Source organism: Ictalurus punctatus, chromosome 19 (genome assembly GCF_001660625.3).
Source record: "Ictalurus punctatus breed USDA103 chromosome 19, Coco_2.0, whole genome shotgun sequence".
Taxonomy (NCBI): Eukaryota; Metazoa; Chordata; class Actinopteri; order Siluriformes; family Ictaluridae; genus Ictalurus; species Ictalurus punctatus.
The window spans coordinates 18,392,033-18,403,322 of NC_030434.2; positions in this window are offsets into that span (position 1 = coordinate 18,392,033).

An 11,290-nucleotide genomic window follows, 5' to 3' on the forward strand; every position below is an offset into this window, starting at 1 on the left:
TGCATTTCATTTTAATATGGATGATGTAATGATTTGTGCTTCACTGTTTTTTAATCTCTCTTCCACCTGCTCTCGCAGATGGTATTTTCTAATAAACTTATTTGGTTATATTTTCCAAAATATAAACTAATAAGTAATGTAAACCATGGTGACCCATAACCAGGATAAATCTGAATATGTATTGCACTTATATAATATATGTCATACTGATATGGACGTATTTGTCATTAATGGGAAAATAGTTAGAAGTTTTCAATTTTGGGACATATCTGTTGTCCATGTACTGTATAAATATATATGATCATATATGAATACACAGGAGGAGAAATGTAACATATATATGGCAGCCCGGGATAACTGCTGTCATACAGTATTCTCCAATTTTAACATTGACTTAATTCAAGTAAAGTTCTAACATTTTAAATTCCCCCCAAAAGGGAGAAAATTGCATGTTAAAGATTCTAGTCACTGAAAGACACCCTGCCTACCTCTACATTTATAACCTAATCTAATTATGGACAAATAACATAACTATAATATAAAGAATTACACCTTTACAATGGGAAATGAGTTATCACTTTGATTACCAGCATCATCCACATAAGGCTCTGTCTCATCGCCTGAGGTAAAAGTCAGGGCTGGCGTTTAAACACAAGTCTCATCGACGTCTCTTCACTCCACTGATCTCTGTTCATGTAATCTTCAGCAGAGCGATTAAGAAAGAAACTCATAGATATAAAAATGTTAGAATTGATGGTGAATCTTTCAATGCATTATTTATGAATCACAGTTTTGGATGAAAAAAAAAATTGAATCCAGTTTCTTCTTATAAGCAATACAAACACAATTTAAAGCACTGACCATGCACAAAATCTACTGAAATGCCCACTTATGTGTTTTGTCATGCAAAATTATTTTTAAACCAAAATGAGACACTATTGGATTCTACAGAACAGCAACATTTGAGAAAATAGTATCGTCTTATAGGATACTGCAGGATAGCATGGCAGTGTAGTGCAAAATAAAAGCATATAAATGTAGGTATACATATACTGGATATGAGGGGGTATGAGTGACAGGGGGTATGAAAACTTTTTTATTTTTTTGCTAACATAGTCATGTTAATGTTTTGTGTGTGGGGTTTTTTTTTTTTTGGGTAATCTTTATTTATTTTCTCTGTCTAACAGGAGAAGGAGGGGAAAAAAGGCTACCTCTAATTCCAGACTGATCAAATAAGCCATCAAGATAAAATATGAATAAGAGCCAATATGCATTTTACAGTATGTCTTTTTAGTTTCCCACAGGATTAGTTCCAAAATCTGTTATCCCCCCGATATTTTGGATTATCAGTAGAGTTGGAGAAGCATTCCAGAAGGTGAATATGAATATGTTGAATATAAAATGTTGTAGCAGTTGTTTGAAAACTGTTGGGACATGGTAAAGTGACAGCAATCCAATATAACGCAGCCATCATACACGCCCCTGTCAGCTAATTTCTAAGATAGCACCAGATCATGGAAGTAAAACTATGTAGTTAGCCCTATATACAGTGTTCTGGCTCAAGACAACTTTTGAACTTGTTAAAAAAGTTTCTAACAACTGTAATCTACCGAAATCAATCGAAAGCTAATACTGGTCAACATAAAAAGCTAATACTAGCTAATGAGCTAGTACTAGTTAATATATAAAAAGCTTCTACTAGCTTACATATAGAGAGCTAATATGAGCTAAGACAGAGAGTGAATATAGGATAACATGTAAAGAGATAATGCTACATATTACAATGTTAGTTATACGCAGTGTATACTGCATATATAATGTAGTGCAATACAATTAAAAACGTACTTTCAGGAGTTAGACCAAAATGCTTTTGTCCATAACTAAACCACTCCTTCCCGAGTTCAAGTGGGACAAAAAGGAACATTTCACTCAGGTTATTCGTATGTGTGCACATTTTTCATGCCTTTGTTAAGGGTTTGGCCACTTTCCTGCAGCGCTTGCAGTGAGTCACTCTAAACAACTGCATTCCAGAGAACACCCTGATATTCTCCTTAAGTAAAGATGGAGTCTACACACACTACAAATGAACAACTCGAACATAAACAAGTCCAACGCAGTTGATTTGAGGCAGAGCAGGTTGATTTCTTTTTAACACTTTTTAATCAGTGAAATCATGGCTGTATCATGTCTGACCCTGTGCTTTGTGCCTTCTGTTTAAAACTGCTACAGTCTGTGCTTATTTGAAAGTGTGCATTCGGAACTGCATCAAGACCAAAGACTAGCATGGGTGATAAAAATGGAGCAGAGAAGAGAATCAGGCATGAGTTCAAACCTCTGCACCAGAGCACTTTAAATACTCTCACTGCCACTGCCAGAGAACTAGCATAATTTGAGTGAGGAGGCAGCACTTCCTGTATGTCAAGAGTGCATTAGCTGCTCATGCTGAGGTTTCTGAGTCCCAGCCTGGCTCTCATCTAGCAGAAGTTACTGGAGTGCTCAGCTCGGGTTCTATGAAGAGGAAACTGTGTCACAATTCATTATAATTAATATCCTGAAGAAATGTGAAATGCAGGGCTATTTCCCCTAGTAATACAAGGAAAACTAACCTTTTATTGTTTTGTCCCTTTATTCATTCTTTTTACCAGAGGACAAAATAAATTAATATATGCCTGTTTTGTGGGTGCCCATGTTCAATTGAATTTATTTGTGATTTCACAATCCACAGTACTATAGTGGTTGTAGACACTCAATGGTTTAAGAATTGAACAGTTTGTCATAAGTATTTTGTTGTTGTTGTTGTTGTTGTTGTTTTTTATCTAGCCTACTAGGTTTAAATGTGATATATTATTGTGGCAGTTGTATACAGTGTTTAACTAGCAAAACAGCTTTAGTTGAATAAAGCTGTCCAATTTTATCTCTGTCCCAATGTTATTGTGGAAAGGTGTGAATTGTTTGCCCAGCAGAGGGCTCACACCCCTCCTATTTCTCAGGTAAGCACAGAGTCACCATACTCTACACACAGAAACCCAACAGTGTCCTGAGTAATCTTATAACAGACATGCAGCAACAAAATAATTCATTTGTATATACTGATGGAAATTGTCCAATAAGTAGATTTCCATTCCACCAGCAAAATGGAACTTCCATCTACTGAAAGAAAGGGTTAAAAATGCAGAGGCATGGACTCCACAAGACCTCTGAAGGTGTGCTGTGCAGATCCATTAAGCAGATCCATTAAGTCCTGTAAGTTGTGAGGTGGGTCTTTCATGGATCGAACATGTTTGTCCAGCACATCCCACAGATGCTCGATTGGATTGAGGTTTGGGGAATTTGGAGGCCAAGTACACACCATGTACTCTTTGTCATGTTCCTCAAACCATTTCTGAACATGTCCCCTGCCATTGCAGAATACTCTTACCATGAAGGGGTAAGAGTATTCTTACCCCGTAATACTCTTACCAGGACCCAAGGTTTCCCAGCAGAACATTACCCAGAGCATCACAGTTCCTCATGCGTAGTCTAGCCGGTCTGTGGCTACATAGCAAGCTGCGACACCTTTCTATCGTAGCCATCATCAAGTTTTTCAGCAGCTTGTGCTACAGGAGGTCTTCTGTGAGATCGGACCAGACAGGCTAGCCTTCACTCCCCATATGCATCAGTGACCCTTGGATGCCCATGACCATGTTGCCAGTTCACCAATTGTAATGCCTTGGATCATTTATGGTAGACACTAACTACTGCATACTGTGAACACCCCACAAAACCTGCCATTTTGGAGATGCTCTGACCCAGTCGTCTACCCATCACAATTTGGCCTTTGTCATAGTTGCTCAGATCCTTATGCTTGCTCATTTTTCCTGCTTGCAACACTCTGAGAACTGACTGTTCTCTTACTGCCTAATATATCCCACACCTTGACATGTTCCACTGTAATGAGATAATCAATATTATTCACTTCACCTGTCAGTGGTTTTAATGTCATGGGTGATCAGTGTATACTATGTACAGTATGATAAATTGCATGGAAAGCACACTTCGATTTTAAATATATCTGATACGCACACTGTAAATACAGTATCTTTTGTTTCTCTTCACCATTTTTTTTTAAAGAACTCACAGCAAAACCTAAAGGTTATCACTTATGTTTGGGATCGTTAACATTTTTTTTTTCTCCTATTATTAAATGCCATTGTAACTGCACTGGCAATGTCCCATTATGACATTAGCATGGCATAGAACCTCTAATGTCTCACAGGAATAATGAAAATCCAACCAGTTAGTTAGCACCAGAATCACTAAGCACACCACAAATATTTTTCTTTACCAGCCCAAAGAAGATCAATATCCTGTCAAATTTGCAACTATAGAGCTCTCAAATCCATTTGGCTGTAAAGTGATTCAGTGTAAAAGAGAAATGTGGCAGGAAATTTGAATTTTATGATGCTTCTTTGCTGGATTTATGAGCAGGTTGCAAAGCAACTGTAGAGATCACATAATATGTTTAGGGAGAAAACCAATTACTGACACTCATTTAGACTCACATAGATTCATATAGAGTTTTTCCATTATCAGTGCATGTTAATCAGATCATTGCCAAAATCTGATTTCTTTTGTTAGTTGTCAGCTTTTTTGTACTAACAGTCCAGTCCTCTGTAGAACTTGGTGGTGTGGTGGACTGGTTCATAATGGATCACAGACACCAGGCCAAGAAGACATGCACTCCTTCACTTTTACACGATTACAGGATGATGAAGCACAATTCCTGCCTCTGTGAGAGACATTTGTAGTGCCCACTGAATCTTCGAGGCCATTAACTCCATAAGTCCATTACTCTCAATAAATCTGTAATCCATTTGGTGGATATTTCACTTACAATAAAATAAATAAATAAATAAATAAATAAATAAATAAACAATGTTGTATACAGACAAAAACCACTGAATCATAAATATTTCTCGACTCACGTTATACCTAGGTTAGATTTTAAAAATTTAGAATTTATAACATTTCCAGTGTATTTTAGCTCCTTGTTGATTATAACTCATGGCTGTATATCAAAAAGAAAAAAAAGTAGATAAAAGAAAAAAAATGATTAGGTTTCAAGTTAAAACTATCATTGAAATATTTTCATATGATTTTCTTTTTTTTAATTATTTAATGAAAAATAGTAACATAGTAACTAATGCTAATAAACAATAAATACACATACAGATATGTGGAAATGAATGTATATAAAATGAAACCTATAGGCAACTCCAGAATTATTGGCATCCTTTATGAAAATGAGCAAAGATTAATAACAAATATTAATATTTTGAGAATAAACATATAAATATGTTTTATAGATTTATTTTAACACATTCTTCTTTTTTTTTTCTCTGCAAAACACAAATCAAAATGATGTGTACCCCACAATTAATAGCTTCCCCAGTGTCTCTTCCTGTGATGTCTAATAACAAATGAGACACTTTTACAGGGATCTTTTAATAAATTTAGAACATTTGAAGCGCCTTTAGATTTTGATTTATGCACGTGGCCTATCTTATTCAGTTAAGACCTCAGGTTTTCAGTAGAGTTCAGGGATGTAAATGGTCATTGCAAAACATTAATTCTATGTCCCTGCAGCCATTTTTGTGTTGATTTGGATGTTTGGATCTTGTTAAAAGTTTATCTATGTTTAAATCCTAACCTCCTGGCAGAGGCAACCAGGTTTTGGCCTATTTTGTGATGCAATCAATCTTCACAAAAGCCATGAACCAGCAACCATTATCATTATATTACCACCAAACATTACAGTGGGTTTGTGGGATTTTGAGTCCAAAAGTGATCCCACTTTTTTCACCCAGTGTGCTGGTGGTGTGCATGGCTAAAATCCACAACACTTAGCGCTTCATGCTGATGATCCCTCTCCTCTATCTTCATTAATACCTCACCACTTGAGGGGCATCTGTCTATAACACAAAATGTGAATGAAACTGTCTTTATTTGCATAAAGTTGAAACCCAATTCAAATTTTCACCCAGTGCCTCGACTGATGGTCTCACTGCTGCTATCCCACAGTCCCTTTCACATTTATTCACTACTCTCCATTTTGAATGAATGGTAGGGAAATTTCCGGTGTAGAATAGTTTTTAGTGGTTAGCCTGTTTGCCTTGTACGTCCAAGGTTGGAGGCCCTGTGTGAGCAGATGTTCAGCATGTTCTGCCCTTTCTTTGAGGGTTTCCTCCCCCTGTCCAAAGACAATTTGTCTGTAGTGTGTGATTGTGAATGATGATTGTGCCCTGAGTTCCTGGGATAGGCTCCAGGCTTTCCTGCTACCCTGTGTAGGATAAGCAGCATGGAAGATGGATGGATGGTAAGTGCACTATGCAATTAATTCTTACTAATTTAAGGCTTCATAGTTCAAAGTACACCAACGAGTAGCTGAAGTATAAGGATTTTTCAGTTATTCATACTTGCACTTGTGGGCTGTCAATAGTATTAACTTAATGGCATGTTTCAAAGCCAAGGAATCATGTCTGAGTGAAAGAAATAGGTAATGAAATGCAAGGTAATTGCCCAGAGTTGGAAGATGGTCCTCCATCACCTTGGCGCTCTGGACCACAAATCAAGAGCTCTCTCTTCATAATCAACAGCGGCTATTCACAGTCATGCCCTTCTTCTAAAAGCTTTCATGAAGAATTCATTAGCCTAAGGTTTTTTTTTAATCTCTTTAAATGAATGTTTTAGTTACTTTATTCTACTTTGCCATTGAACCAGTTTTCAAGATATCTTATTCTCCATCCCTGTTCTCTCATTAAGGCACCACGTGATGTTAAATGCTATAGTATTCACTATTGCTATAGTAATGTCGAAACAGTATTTTAATGATGTACTCTACACACTACTTTGAAATTTAAAGCTGCTGAATGTAAGCTTTTGGAAGAAATCTCTGGAAGAAAAATGCTTTTGCATGTGACATGCAGAAGGACAATTAACAACATGTCACTGTGTGGATTCATTTTAAGGCTGCAAGTGCAATGACAATTCAGGGCTGTGTTCAAAAACACATACTGCTCACTACATAGTCTGCCTAAATAGTCAGAACACAATTCTGGGAATATAAATAATCTTCTGCTGTTGTGCATTATGCATTATGAGTACAGTTACAAATTACTTCATCACAAATATCACAATACTCAAGTATCACAATATGAAAGTAATGTATTCTGATTACTTTTGGATTACTTCACATATGTAAGTAAGGTAAAGAGAAAATACTTAAAAAAAAAAAAAAAAAAATATATATATATATATATATATATATATATATATATATATATATATTTGTGTGTGTGTGTGTGTGTGTGTGTGTGTGTGTGTGTGTGTGTATACATACATATATATATATTTCCTACCTTCTTTTGAATGTCCATGGAATAAAATAAAATATCAGATGCCACGAGTGCACCTTCCGCCATCATTTACACATCTGAATGGCCATGTAATACGAAGCAATGTGATAACATGAAATTCAGAATGACCTTATATGGTCACGGGCATTGTTTAGATTAAGGACAGCTGTCATTTGCTGCTATTGTCAAGCAACAGTTCAACACTGTACACAACAGCACTTCACTTTCGCGCGTTCGCTGAGAAGAGGCTAATGACTGAGAGGCAGGAATTTGGCCAATAGTTGCTGCAAGCCTTTTATAATCGACCAATTGGTGGGCGAGAAGGCGGGAATTACAGAGAGGAGTTAAAGCAACGTAAATATGCGAACACATGATTCAGTATTAGACCATAAGCACATCATAATGAAACTAAAGCCATATCCCGGACATTTTCTCAAATTTAGATGCTTTTTAAGGTCTGAAAAAGAGGACATATGGTCACTGGTCACCCTAACAAAAGCATTTCAGAGAACTGTGTTAATTTCTACCAAATTAACTTTGCACAAAATTAATCTGTGCATGCAGCAGGAGGTTACTCCTGAGTGTCACGACTGGCAAGAGAGAATCAGAACTATAATCAATCGGCTGTCTATATTGATTTATGTCAAAAGATTAGTTTCTTTGGTATTAAATGATGACAAAGGAACTTTGATATTGTTCCCTTTTTAATTTTTAAATTTTTTTTTTTTTTTTACAAAATGTACCTGTAATCTGATTACTTTGTTGTTTGATGTAACTGTAATGGATTACAGTTGGCAGGTTTTTTTGGTAACTTGATTACGTAACACCGTTACATGTATCCCATTACTCCCTAAGCCTGGTTACTGAGTATTGATACGTTTCAGGTATCATTATCTCTTCAGCTAAAGCAACATTGCGCCTGGATAATGATATGAATTCCACAGTGAGGATAACCATCATTCATTATCTTCCCAGAAAATCAGAGAACAAATCCTTACCTTACCTGTTCTGAAAGAATAAAACTAGAACTCCATCATGCCTGAATTGACTATATTGACTCTCTCACTGTCTCGCTCTGTTTCTCTCTTCTGATTGGTTGCCTGACACCATGAAGTTGGACTTCTTTTAATGCCTATAGTTGGGCCAACATGATGTGTGACGTATTTGAACTGGCATATAATATATAAGATATATTATATAATATATAATATAATAATAATAATAATAATAATAATAATAATAATAATAATAATAATAATAATAATAATTGTTATTATTATTATTATTATTATTATTATTATTATTATTATACAGATGTCACACTCTGACACAGTGCTAACTGTGAATTGCTATTACAGGATTGTCAGGGTGACTCACAGCAGCTCAGAAAGGTCACAGTATATGACTTACCAAAACAAAATCCTATGCAAGCTTTAAGGCAGATTATTTTCATTGTGGTGGTGTTTTCATTTGACACATTATTTACAACCCCAATTCCAAAAAAATTTGGGACGCTGTGTAAAATGTAAATAAAAACAGAATGAAATGATTTGCAAATCTCATAAACCCATGTATTATTCACAATAGAAACTAGAAAACATATCAAATGTTTAAACTGAGGAAATGTCCCAATTTAAGAAAAAAAATTGGTAATTTTGAATTTGATGGCCACAACAGGTCTCAAAAAAGTATTGTTTTTATGTAAGTGTTACTAAAAACAAACAGCTGGAGGAATATTTTGCAAATAATTAGGTTAATTGGCAACAGGTCAGTAACATGAGTATCTTAGGCAGACTTTCTCAGGAGTAAAGATGGGATGGAATCTGGATGGAAGCATATGTTGCTCTGAAACATGTATATACCTTTCAGCATTGATGGTGCCTTTCCAGATGTGCAAGCTGCCCATTCCATTGGCACTAATGCACCCCATACCTTTTTTTTTTCTTTCTTAAAATGATACATTTACTCACTTTAAACATTTGATATGTTTTCTATGTTTTACTGTGAATAACACATGGGTTTATGAAATTTACATTTTACACAGCGTTCCAACTTTTTTGGAATTGGGGGTTGTAGTGTGCAAATAAATTATATACAGCTTAGTGCAGTGTAGTGCCATGTTTCTATCTATCTATCTGTCCTGATCTGGTCTTCTGCTACTGTAGCCCATCCATTTCAGGACTGTGCATTCTGAGATGCTGTTCTGCTCACCACAATTGTAAAGAGTGATTATTTGAGTTTCCATAGCCTTCCTGGCTGTCCTCACCAGTCTGTCCATTCTCCTTTCTCCTCTCTCATCTAAATCTAAATATATTTTGATATATTGTCATATTCATATAATATCAACAACAGCAAGGAGTATGATACTGGATATATACTGGGTATGATTTCTGGTTTGATATTAACTTCATGTATTTTTAGCCACCAACCCCCCCCCCCCCCCCCCCCCCCCCCAAATATGTGGAGCTAATTAAGGCTCCTGTCTCACCCATCTGTCCTTTTACTTGCACTGCTTATCCAAATAGAGAAATATAAATTAATAAACATCAAGTGAATGTTAAGTTAATTTATAACTTCTCTCAGTATTTTGACTTTGATTTCTTGCAGAGTGTATGAGAAATCATTTCCAAGGGTTTCCATTGTGCACATTCCAGTGTGTAAAGGGAACAGTCCATACAAATAAACACACCAATGACATTTTATTTTATGGTTTTACATTCCACAGTTTTAACATTTCCAGGATTTTTTTTTTTTTTACTTAATTTTTTGTACATTTTTTGGATTTATGCAACAGACACATTACTGATGAAAACGATTCGATAAGTCCTTAGATTTTTAATTGTCTCATAAAAATGAAAGTTGCAGTTTCTGTTATCCTGCTATTATTTTACAACATATGGAGGAAAAATATATTCCCACTCACTCAAAACATTATACCCAAACATCCAACTGCTTGTTCTTTAAACAAAAAGACACAATACACATGTTTGGCTGCTTTCATGTAAACACAGACATTAGTTGGATGACATGAGTGATGACATGATATGTTTAAAAATTCTTTTCCAATGTTGGATTGATGAAAACAGCTTGGATCGGAATGTCGCATAAATGCTGAATGTACCATATTTCTCTTTTTTCAATAAAATTGTTGCGTCAGTATAGCAGAATCAGGAACATTACAGTCTAGGATGTATGTACTGACTATGACTAACTTTGGGTTGTTGAGATAATGAGTAGAAAATTGCCTACCATCTTGGCCTGATCAGCGCTAAACTTGTGAAATGTCTACTTTTAATTTATTTATTTATTTATCTGAACCCTATGTCATGTGTGGCTATTCTGACCTCAAGCATTTTAAAAATATAAATCAATGATGTGTGTGTAAAAAAAAAAAAAAAAAAGAGAGAGATTTGTCTGATGTATGATGTTGTAATGTTTGTTTCCTAGCTATGGAAAAGCAGATATAGTGGTGCTGGCCTGCAGCCTCTGGATAAGAAATGATGGGAAAGAGCTCATCTGCTTTTCACCAGTGAGGAATGGATGCGACTCGGTTTATATCAATGTCTGGTTGCGTAATCCTCGCAGACTGAAATAGCCTAAATATTTTTCCTTTTAAGTGTGTCCAGGAACACTATCTTATATAAGACCAGATGGGCTTATACAATTTTCCTTTGAGACCAGATTTCCATACTCATCTTTGCAGTTGTGAGAATATAGTAATCAGGCACATGGTTTTCCATCTGGGTTCTATAGGTTGGTATAATGTCATTTTCTAGCTAACTGCGTTATCATCTTGCATCCAAACTTCCATACAGTCCAGATCACAGAGCTCAGATGAATGAAAACCCAAGCTGTTCTATCATATTTTGTTGAACTACATTAGCAGACCTGCCAAC